The sequence below is a fragment of the Saimiri boliviensis genome, chromosome 8, assembly GCF_048565385.1.
Source record: "Saimiri boliviensis isolate mSaiBol1 chromosome 8, mSaiBol1.pri, whole genome shotgun sequence".
Classification (NCBI taxonomy): domain Eukaryota; kingdom Metazoa; phylum Chordata; class Mammalia; order Primates; family Cebidae; genus Saimiri; species Saimiri boliviensis.
In genome coordinates, this window is record NC_133456.1 from 55,286,704 (window position 1) to 55,299,307 (window position 12,604).

The 12,604-nt window shown below is 37.8% G+C and overlaps 1 long non-coding RNA gene across 1 annotated transcript; it reads right to left on the minus strand.

The window, feature by feature from the left end:
- Window positions 1–410: 410 nt before the first annotated feature.
- LOC141585256 (uncharacterized) lies at window positions 411–12,158 on the minus strand. The gene is made up of 3 exons (XR_012518652.1): window positions 12,023–12,158; window positions 11,555–11,638; window positions 411–459 (listed from the first exon to the last, which is right to left on the minus strand). It is a non-coding gene; the product is annotated as an uncharacterized LOC141585256 (long non-coding RNA).
- Between the last annotated feature and the right edge of the window lie 446 nt (window positions 12,159–12,604).

Genomic DNA, 12,604 nt, shown 5'->3' on the forward strand with positions numbered 1-12,604 from the left:
CTTGAAAATTTTGAGCTGAATAAATAAATAAATTTTGAGCTGAAAAATGGGTCAAATCTGTGAAGTATCTTGATTTTTAGCAATAGAAGCGTATTACTACCAGACACAAATTAGCTCGGAGAATACATTAAATTTTAGGAGGTACAGAAAGGGCTTTGTGTGTGTGTGTGTGTGTGTGTGTGTGTGTGTGTGTGTGTGTGTTTGTGTGTGTGTGTGAGAAAGAGAGAGAGAGAGAAAGAGAGAGAGAGAGAGAGAGACAGAGAGAGAGACAAAAGAAGGCTGGGAGAATGTGAAATGCCCCAGGCATGTTCATTTTTATTCTGTAATGAATAGGAAATCTACTGCAGCAAAAGCAGAATTAATGATTCAAAAACAGCTGGAGATATTGAAACAGAAATTAATCCTACTTACCTAACTCTTAAAACTGGCGAAAGGACAAAGCAGGCTGAAAGCCAGCACCTGAAAGGAAATGGAATGTGGATGTTAAAAATCTGTGACCAGTCATTTGTAGGACATTCACATACAGCTACAGTAAAACTCACGAGTAGCAAATCTCACTAATTAGGAATAACAGGGTGATGGCCACTTGAAATCACTATAAAACCTGAAGTGTGGATACTTTTTAAGGCATTGCTTTCAAGGCAGAGACTAACACAAATGGCTTTCAAAGGACTGCAAGGGCCCACTGGAGCTGCTAAGAGATAAAAATCATTTGCACTTAGCACATTCTTTACAGACCAGGGACTGATGCTTGGGTTATACGAATCACTTTAAAACAGTTGATTTTAAAAAGCTATGCATATCTCTTCCTTATCTATGCTGTTCATTTGACCATTTTTTTCTAAAAATGGTAGAGAGGTTTACTTTAGTCCAAGCGCTTTCCTGAGTGACAAATTCATGTTTGTAGTATATGTCGTATTGATATGGTCCCACTGATCTTGGAAATTCTTACTGTTACAGTTGGAGAGAGGCTGAAGCTCGGAACATATGTATGTATGTATATACACGTGTGTGCATGGGCGCATGTGTATAAGGCCCATATTTGCCATCTTCTATGTTGCTCTAAGTTTTTAAAAATTGAACTCTAGGAGGCAAGTATGCAAACTTAAGCCTCAAACAATTCGTTTTGTAGTTTTTGTTTTTCAGGGTATTATGAAGATATAGGAATCATGACCAGGGCTTTTCTTTACTAGTAAATTTGCTGGTGGATTTTAAGCAAATAGAAAATTCATCTGGCAGCTCTATTTTACCACCATGTATATATCTTCAAACCTATTCTGGATGGAAAAACAGCATTTATGTCCAAATCTATTTCAACATCAGCTCTTAACCAAAAGAGGTCTTTACAAAATTTCTAAGGCTAAAGTACTTGCTTATTTCCACACTCTGACTTTTAAGAGAGAGGAGCCTATGAATAAGACACCAATTCCAGGATGTTTGTGAATGTCTTTACGCATTTGAGGGTCAAGGCACAAACGGTTTGTATATTTGCTGGATGAAACTGCCTGAGATTTCTCTAAGGAGGAAGGAAAGGAACTTATATCAAGTGTGTTCTCAGTGTCAGTCCCTGAATGATAAGCTGCATGTTTGTAATATATTAAATGACATCCCTATTTAAAATTAGGCCATGCCCCCTCCTACTGAATTTCTCTCCTTAGCATTTGTCATTTTCCACTATAATATAACATTTACTTATTTTGTCTATTTTCTGTCTCCTTCCACCAAAATATAAGTTTCATGAGGATAGAGATTTTACCTGTTTCACATTACTCTGTCTCCAGTGTCAAGAATTCTGTCTTGCCGATAATACGTACTCAATGAATAAATCATTGTGGAGTGACCGAGTGAATGACTGAGTAAAAACAACTATGGATATCATCTCATTATCTTGTGTTCTAATGGACACAACAGGAAGACCTAGCTGGAACCTAGCTCTGCCACTTGCAAACTGGAAGGCCTTAGATAAGGGACAGTCTCTCTGAGCGTCAGTTTTCCACAGCCCTGAAAAGCAGATAATGATAGCTCCTTCTCCATAGGGTTTTAACAACAAAAAAGGAACAAGCCAGGACACTGTGTAGCATGGTTCTTGGTATACTGTAGGTGGTTCAAACATGTTGGCTATTACTACTGCTTTTGTCTTTCAAAACCATTAATGAATGCAGGATAATACTGAATATAACATAATTCTGCACCTACATATTTCATCACTCATCTTAGAATGCTGACACAGGACTAGGAAGAAACTGATGGGTGAAGAAGCTGCCTTACTCTTGCTGAGTTCTGCAGAACCATTTGTGGGGCTTGGGGAGTGGAAAGGGCCTTCTAGACCTGACCCCGCAAAGGATCGTGTGCGGCAGCTGGCTTGCCTGCCTCCAAGTCACATGCTTAGAACATCAGTAGGGCATTTGGGTCTCACGCTATTACCTTCCTGAAGCCCTAAATACATTTGAAAAGCAATTGTTTTCTTTCTAGCTTTGGAAAGGAAAATGTGAAGAGACGCCTGGTGGAGGCAAAGCTCATATTTCAAGGCACGTCAAGGACCAAGATGGATGATGTGCAGATAGCAGTGGAAACGGATATAAAACATAATGACCAGACCCACACAGATGCCCACACTGCCCCTCCAACCCACCACTTCGGATCAAGATGAAATGGAGTCATAACATTCAAAAACAGAGACACTGGCTTTCAGAGTAAAGGAAGGCTTCATAACACCTGATATTCAGGTCACCATTGTCTGCACTGGGATTTTGAATGCATAGATGCTTCCAGATAATGTCTATTTTTCTACCTCTTTGTTCTGTGATTCCTAGTTCTACTTGCCTTATTAGAATTATCAGTAAAGGATACTTTTCAAAAGCACTTATTCTGTGTATAAGTGCTTGTTTCACCCTTGCAATAAGCCATCGAAATAGAAAATATTTATTTGTGTGCCCATTTCACAGATGAGATCTTATCACAACACCAGTAAGTAGCACAGTCAGATCTGTCCCCAGGCCTGTCTAAATCAAGCTTACATGCTGCTCTAATATCACAACAACACAAAACAAATTAGATTTCTTATGATTCTCTCACAGCTTCTTCTACTTTTTCTTCATAGCATTGAACTTAATTTATAGAAATATATGCACATAATTACTTGCCTAATTCTTGACTCAGCAATAAATAACTTCTTAATATATATAACTGTATTTGTAAAGCAGAGCCCAAACCTAATTCATAAGAGAGGGTCAGAAAATACCTGTCAAATGTGTCAATACAAAGTGGACATAAATTAATATTTCACATTAAGATTGAAATTTAGTTCATTTTTCAAATGAATAAAGAACATTCAAAACTCTTGTATTCAGTGATCATTCCTCTTCTAAGGATAAAATCAATGTGTAAAAGTTTCTAATAATTGATAGTATAATTATTCCATACTCATAGGGAAATTCAAACAATTGTGCAATTTATTCATTTATTATTTCACTCTTCCACTAAACAATTGCCAGTATGTACCTACCCTCTACATTCTTTTCTCCTTTTGATTCTAGTTCTTAGTAGGTGCTCAACAAATATTTGTGGGACAAACTAACTAAAAATACTGCTGATCAGCAGTTGCTGATATTTTAATAAAAGTAAAAATGCTGACACCTGGCCGGGCACGGTGGCTCAAGCCTGTAATCCCAGCACTTTGGGAGGCCGAGGCGGGTGGATCACAAGGTCGAGAGATCGAGACCATTCTGGTCAACATGGTGAAACCCCATCTCTACTAAAGATACAAAAAATTAGCTGGGCATGGTGGCGCGTGCCTGTAATCCCAGCTACTCAGGAGGCTGAGGCAGGAGAATTGCCTGAACCCAGGAGGCAGAGGTTGCGGTGAGCCGAAATTGCGCCATTGCACTCCAGCCTGGGTAACAAGAGAGAAACTCCGTCTCAAAAAAAAAAAAAAATGCTGACACCTTTATAACCATGCATAAATCTTTCCTGAGTGATGTGAACTTAGAGATTTTCAGACTGAGTTACTTTGTGACTTTACAACATTCAAGATAACAGCAGAATGATGAAAATCTGATTCAAGGGAGAAACTCTGTGGCCATGAACCAAGGCTAAAGAGAGAAAGCTCTGCTGTTTTAGTTTCTTTTTACCAAACAAAGTTGGGAGGTAAACCACAGCTTCTGACCATGTATTTAAACATTTAAAAACTCTCTGAAATCACTTACATGTAAACAGCAAGAGAGTAATACTGTGTTTTTGAAACTGGCTTGAGTGAGGGCTGTGAGATTTCACCACAGAAAATGAGAAAATGTTTGTTCCCAGAAATAAAAACAATGTAAGAATTTATATTTTTTCTTTAACTTTCTGTTAACCAAAAGCAAAACACAACAGACAATGCAAACAAAAAGCAAATGAACAAAAGAATCTTGAAAGGAAAGAAGTGGTGATAAAGTCTAAGGAAGGGGAAATGTGCTATGAAGCAAGAAGCGAAGTATTCCAGTGAAATGTAAGGGAAATGCTAAATGAAAGATGGGTATGCAGCATGAGGCAGAATCAAGAAATGGTAAGAGGCTGGACAGAGAAGAAGAATCAAGCTGCCGGGTGGTGAGTCCAAACACTACTAAAATCCAGTTCTAATTACACACGAGCCTCTTCTCTGCATTTGTTTAATTTTATTCTTCTCTGCAAACACAGATACAGCTGCTTCCCTTTTGACACAATTATCTAAGTCCAGAAGCTTTTGAAACGTCCCTTTGAAAGGTTTGCAGACCTTACAAGGAGCCTAAACATATTAAGTAACAGATCTTTTGGATTTTAGACAAGCAAAGCATTTTACTCAAGGCCTTGAATCTACAGGCCAGAGGACCTAGGGTGATGGAAGGAACCATGATGAGTTTCAAAGCCAGGATGAATGGCAACTTATCTGACCTTAAAAGTCAACAACTTGACAATTAGCTTGATTACATTATGAGCAAAAAATTGACCCAGAGTATTCTTCCATTGACTGATCAGTAGCTAATCAGATTATCTTTAATGACCTTAGTTTAAACTAAGATAATTGAGAATCCATAGTCAATTGTTGATGGGCACCAGAATGTAAAGCCAAGGAGATGCAGGATTAGTGGTTCCATTGGGCCATGTCCATGTCAGTCAAGAGACACAAAGAAAACTGAGTAGTTCCATCAAGAGAGAGAAAAGACTAAAGGGAAAAAAGGGAAAGACTGCAGAGGAGACACAAATAATGAACCTGTGGCCCTGAAGAGATGGAAGTATTTTCCATTCCTAACAACTTTTCATTTCCGGTCTTCATGAAGACTCAATATTCAAACTCAGTATCCAATAAACAAATAATGATCAATCTTACTGAACACATAACCACAGCATTGTGCATATATCGTTTCATTTCATCCTCAAAAAACTCTCTAAAGAGCCATTACGATTCTACTTTTACAGCTGAGAATCTGAGACCTGGAGAGCTTAAGCAACACACTCACGGAAGTCCCATTGTTAATGACTGGTAGAGAAAACTCATTTCTGTCTTATTCCAAAGTCCATGTTCTTCTTAAACCCACTGCTTCTTGCACCCTGAAATGATCTTCCTCTTTATTTGAGCAAGTTTGAGAATTTCTTTTTTAAACATCAGTCATCCCTGATGAAGACATAAATGAAAAAGTTCAACATGTTGGCAAAGAGGGCACCCTTGCTAAGCGCTGAAGTTGTGACATAGAGGCAATTCTGTGACTGAAAACTCCGTTTCCTTTGGGTATAAAGATTCATCATTAAATGTTTTTGCCCCCCCTTTACTTTCCTCCTCTCTGGTTTTTACATTAGGCAAGTTGACTGATGTAAAACTCACTTCTTGCTCAACTTAATGTCCTGTCATTCTCCCTAGTGTTCTGACATTTTTAAAAAGATATAAAGTAATTTAATGGATTTTTTTAACTGGGTAAGAGAAAGACAGAGGAAAGAGTATACTTTGAGTAATGAAGCAAACGAAGCTGAGGAAGTTGGATGCTTATGTTTACTACCAAGTAAATGTCAGAGGACATTTACATTTGCCAAATTCTTTGCGTGTGTATCTTTAAAGCTATCCAGATGCATCAGATGAACACATCATGATAATGGTCATACCCTGCTCTACGCTTCACTTCTGCACATTAAATCGCCTGAATATAAATGAAGGCCACAATGTTCATTTACATGCAATACTAGGCCTATTTTTTGAACAAGCTGTCTAAAGGAATATTCTCTCACATGGTAGGTTTTCACCTCTTTTCTTTGGCTATTTTGGTTTTATGTTAAAAAGAAGTGAAGAGATATGTGAAGGAATTTTTCAGAATATTGGATTTGGGCCTGGGCTAGCCACTGGCTAGCTGCGTGACCTTAAACTAGGCATTTGCCTGATGACATTGAAACCATATTTTTTATGTCACTGGGTAAATAGGGTCATAATAAGATTATAACTGTAATAGAGCTAGAAAAGATTATCAATGTTTATGGAATTTATTGTATGATTATCACGAATTGTTTTAAGGAAGAGCCACTCGAAACTCCATTTTAGTTGAAGGAACACATGTGGGTACTTACTGTGTGGCACTGGGTTGTAGCACATGCTTTCACATGAAATGATCTCCCCAGCTCTGCAAAAGGACTTTCAGTTTGAGTCTTTTGAGTTGCAAAATGGCAGAAGGTGCTGGACCATCAAGATCTGAAGCTGATCTCAAGAAAAGATGCTCCCTGCCATCCCTGCCTCCAAATCTTTAGCCCCAGGCCACGGGGCACATGTGGATTGGGTTCACTCCACAAAGGGGTGGGGTCAGTTGAGAGGCTGCCGTTGCCTTGCAGCGACGTTCAATGGGGGAGCAGGAGGGACAACGGGGTGCCAACCAAGAGCAAAGAACTCCCGATTTTACCCCTTAAACAGGGTAAAAATTACAGGCTCATTGGTTTAATCTCACATTCTTTTGTTTGTAACATCAGAGGCAAGTATTTTATAACCTATTCATAGACACATACACATTTATGTGAAACAAGTATTTTGCACAAGAATAATTTTTAAACAAGTGACAGTTTCAACAGAGAATATGTAGATTTTCAATATTCTCCTTCCTCCTAGAGAGGGAACAGCCTCTTTCTAAGGAGGGGCACACAGCTGGAGAACATTTGTCATAATTTGCAATCACCAGCCTCTCATGAAAAGAAACATAGTCACAAAGCCAACCCAGGCTGCTTCAAAACCACAGTAGAGAATTTTCTGGAATTGGGGGCATATGGGTGCATGGAACTGAGGAACAAATGCCAGATCCAAAGTGGATGCTGAGATCATTTCCAAGCTAAGACCACCATGTGAGTAGAGGGAATCAAGGCATACTGTCAGAGTGGGCAGAGAAGCCCAAAGATGAGTGAAGAGTACCATGGGGAGAAGAGGGGTAGCAATAGCATCTGCCGGAGCTAAGGCAGTTCTGCTGACGTTTGTAGCCATCTGGCCTTAAAAGGCATCCGCACAGAGGAGTGGAAGCAGCTCAGGGAATCATAAGGCCATGGGGGCCTTCAGGAATGTGATAAATCGAGGTATGAGGCCCAATGAGAGATGCGGATAGAGAGTAATCAAGGACTAGGAAGACCATAACATGTATTGTCCAAACGAGGTCAGGACAATTTGGAAAGTGGAAGGAGGTGCTGTTAATAACTATGCCAGGCACACACTGGACTGTTTCAGGCAACTTGAGACATATGGACTCTCTATCAAAAGCAAATAATGCTTTGGCTTATTGTTGGCCCTGATCAAGCCATTGCGGTTAAGAGTTAGGGCTCTGGAGTCTTTGCCCAGTTCAAACACAAATACAAACACTGCTGCTTATTGACTGTGTGATCTTGGGTGGATTATTTAACTTCTCTGGGTAGAGTTTTCCTGCATATTCCCATTTCACAGGGAAAGCCCTGGGGCCCTAGAGAAGTTTAGTAAGTCACCCTAGGTCATGGTGTTAGGAATCAAACATAATCCAGTCTTAATCCAAACTCACATTCTGAAGCTCTACCGTAGTAACTGTGCATACAGTCAGTGGCAGCCTTTGGGTTCTCAAATTTTTCATCATGAACAGTATTGAAAAGATCTATGCAGGTTTTTAACTATTTTCCTCCTTGACCAGCATTTTTAGAATCACAGTATATATCTGTCCCCAACTTTGTAATGCCCTCAAACAGTACCCGCTCCCCACCAAATGTCTAGTTCAATGTCATTTTGGAAGGTTTTACTTAAAATCTGGTGTTCCTTCTACCAGTAATTCCTCTTGCCTTACAGAATATTCTCTCCCTGGCCACAGAAGAAGGCATATGTTTGATTTTAATCACTCTCCTTAGAATCCCAGCTTAAGGGGATACAGGTAAAAACAAGAAAAAGAATCAGCTGAAAAGACAAAGTTCTTGGCTCGAAATTAAAAACAATCCTGAATACTCCATATCTGAAAAAAGTGCAAATGATTCCTGGGAGGGACTTGGGCAAGAGCTTGGCTCTTACAGTCATCTGTCAACTGTCAGCCTTTTAACACTAGAAGTTTAAAGACACACACTGTTCTTGTTACAGAGGACACGTTCTTGTGGATACATCCACAGCAACTTATGACGACTTCAAAATCAGTTGCAAGTTCATGTATGTTTGAAATCCAGCATTTATATGTGCTTTAGGAGACATTGAAAATAATCTTAAATGAGATAATATATGTAAAAGGCAGTAAAAAGTTAAAAGTAGCTTATAAATACAAGGTATTGTTATTATTGGAAAAACATTAGTTATGCAATGCCTGTCAGTCTCTTCTACAGTATTCTCCTGGATAAATGTGTTATTCCTTTAAAACTACTCCAGTAAAACTGACTTTAGATAAAATGCAGGCATACATTATTTTCATATCTCCTGTTTTCATTCTGTGAGTGTTGACATATTTCAAATCAGTGAGTGAATCCATAAGGTACTCAAAGAGGCAGTGTGGTCTTCTCACCCCAGAACACCATCGCTAATTACCTATAATACAGCTGACCAGTACAAGAAACACAGAACGTAACTCTTTATTATTAGGTACAATCATTTTAGCTCAGATCCCACTAATTTGAACATTTCAATTATTCAACTGAGCCTATACTGAATTTTTTCTTTTTCTTTGCTTTGCCCTGAATTTTTTTCTTTCTGCTTTCTTTGATAAAACTAGTTGTGAAGCAAATGGAAGCATAAATATAATGAGTTTGGAGGAGAAAGTTAAAAATATTTTTAAAGTTTTGAATACATCTTTATATAAAAGAATGAGAAATGTAATAATTCAAAATAGGTGCTCCTGTATTACCTAAATTTTATACCTCTTTAAAACAATCTCTAGTGGTTGCCCTAGGGTTACATCTTTAATTAACCAATCTACTTTCAAGTAATGTTATACTGCTTCACATGGCATGCAAGATGCATTTGAATCACTTTCCTTATTTAATAGATGGAAATTAAAATATAATTTAAGCTGTAATTTTCTATGTTTTAGTCTATTTTCACTAATTCAGACTGACCAGTCAATTTTCTTCTCTTTGCTATATCTTGATTTGGAGGTATATAGGTGGATACATGTGTAAAAAATTTATCAGGTACTTAATTGTGTATGTATTATACTTAGATTTTTTTTCAATGTGATACACAGGTTAAGCCTTCCTCATTGTTCACCCAGGAGATATTTCTGTAATGGCATTGAGTATGTCACAGAAAATATGGACAGGGCATATTCTGAAGGCTGTCTGAATGCCTTGTGTTAGCATTCAGAGCTCAAGAAGCTGGAATCTCTACTAATCAATTATCATTACTCTAATCCTAGAATGCCTTTTCATCCCAACTAGCCATCTTTCAGATACTACCTGTTGCCTAGAAAAGCTAGAGTCACATCAAGGAAGATATTTCTCAACCAATAAAACATTAATTTACAGCCCACATGCAAGTGGTGGTGATAGTGGGTTTTTTTGCATGTCAGTGAGGTATAAAGAATGGCATCATTAATGACGGCAAACTCCAGCAAATTAAGAATTGTTCATATTCATTTATTCATCAAGAATTCATGAATGATTATTCATGCAGTCATTTATTGCATGCCCATATGTACCAGACCCTGTGCAGGAATATGCAGTTATTGTTTTTAGGCACTCATTGTGTTGAGGGATATAATGGCAATTACAGGCTGCATAGTAAGCATACTATAGCGGGAACTGCACTGTGTCATAGCAGAGCAGAGGTGGGCTCTCTGCCAGCTGAAGAGTCACAAGGAGTAATGGGTATGAAAGTCTTCCTGGAGGATATGAAGCATAACCGTTGGAAATAGCCTATCAATCTAAGGCCAACATTCTCAATTGCCATCTACTTTCCTCTTCTAAATATATTCCTTCCTTAATGGATGCACCTTGGAAATGTACACCATTATTTTTTTCAGTTGCTAAAGTTAAAAAAATCTAGGAGCTTCTGCAAAGGAGCACAAAGAACTGTTTTAGATTGGTAAAAAAAAAAAAGATTCTATTTCTGTACTACAGTGGTGTGGTTTCACAAGCATGTATATCTTTCTATACTCATCTTGGTGTATGTTTTAAATGGATGAAGTTTTGTCAATAGATGAAAAATCTAGGCATTTCCCTTGACTGATGTTTTTCCATCATCCACAGGTCATTTATAAATGCAATCCCTTCAATATCTAAAAATCATCCTAATCCATCCACTGCTCTGCATCACCATTGCCACCACTTTTGTACAAGCCCCAGCCACACAGGGCTGGGATGACTATGGCAGCCTCCTGACTTGTCTTCCCCCTCCATTCTTGCTCTCCACAACACATTCTCTATATCTGTTCATAATGCAAAGATGGTTCTGTTATACCCTTGCTTAAAACTCAAAGGGCTTCCAATTGCATTTATTATAAAACTGAAATTCTTTACCAGGACCTTCAAGGTGCTATATTAAAACTTATAAAACTTTTTGGCCTCAGGACTCTCTCACACTTTTAGAAATTAGTGAGGAAATCAAAGAGCTTGGTTATATCTATTGATATTTATCAGATTAAAAACTAAAGCTGGGATATTTTTATGCCTCTTTTAAATAAACTTTTAGCGATTGCTCTTCCAGGGTTTTATATATACATCTGTGTGTGTGTGTGTGTGTGTGTGTGTGTGTATGTGTGTGTGTATATATATACACACACACACATCTATGTATATAGATGTTTTATATATACATCTGTGTGTGTGTGTATATAGATATATATGTGTGTGTGTGTATATATATATATATATATATATATATATATATGTATGAAACACACATATATATCTTTCCTTTTTAAGTTCTGGGGTACATGTGCAGATCTTGCAGGATTGTTACATACATATACACATGCCATGGTGGTTTGCTGCCTCTATCCCCCCATTACCTACATTGGGTATTTCTCCCAATGTTATCCCTCCCCAATCTCCCCATCCCCCACTATCCCTCCTCTAGCCACCCACCCCAGAACAGACCCCAGTGTGTGATGTTCCCCTCGCTATGTTCTCATTGTTCAACACTCACCTGTGAGTGAGAATATGCGGTGTTTGGTTTTCTGTTCTTGTGTCAGTTTGCTGAGAATGATGGTTTCCAGATTCATCCATGTCCCTGCAAAAGACATGAACGCATCCCTTTTTATGGCTGCATAGTATTCCATAGTGTATATGTGCCACATTTTCTTTACCCAGTCTATCATTGATGGACATTTGGGTTGGTTCCAGGTCTTTGCTATCGTAAACAGTGCCACAATGAACATACGCAACATACATATGTATCTTTAATTAATCAGTTTACCTTCAAATATTATATAGCTTCATTTGGCAGGCAAGAAATTCTGGAACAATATTCTTTTGATTCCTCTCTCTGCTCTTTTTACTATTGTTTTATACCTTTTGCTCATATATATGCCATAAAGATCCAATACTACATACTCTAGACAGGAAGTTATTTTTAGAGCAATTTAAAATGAGGAAAAAATACTTCTATACTTACCTTCATTAATGCCATTTCCAGTGCTTTTCATTTCTTCAAGTAGTTCCAAGTTTCTTTAATCTGGTATTACATTCTCTCTGAAGAACTTTAACATTTTTTCCACAGAACAGGTCTGCTTGTAATGAGTTCACCAAGTTTTTGCCTGAAAAAAGTATTTTTGAAAGATATTTTTGCTGGATATAGATTTCTGGATGGACAGTTGGGTTTTAAAAATTTTGTTAATACATAATAGATATACATATTTTCAGGATACATGTAATAATTTTGTACAATTTGTTTCTTTCAGCACTTTAAAGATGTCACTTTTGTCTTCTAGCTTGCAGAGATTTAAGGGGAAGTGGCTCATAATTTTTTATCTTTGCTTCTCTTTATGCAGTTTTTTTTTTTATTCACGGCCTTCGAGATTTTCTCTTTATCTTTGGTTTTCAGAGGATTGGTCTAGGGTTTTAAACATCTTTATTATTGTTCTCTAAGCTTCTTAGAGCTGTAGTTTGTTATCCGTCATTAATTTTAGAAAATTCTCAGCCATACATTTCAAATATTGCTTCTTTCACATTTTTCTTTCTAGAATTTCAATCATAT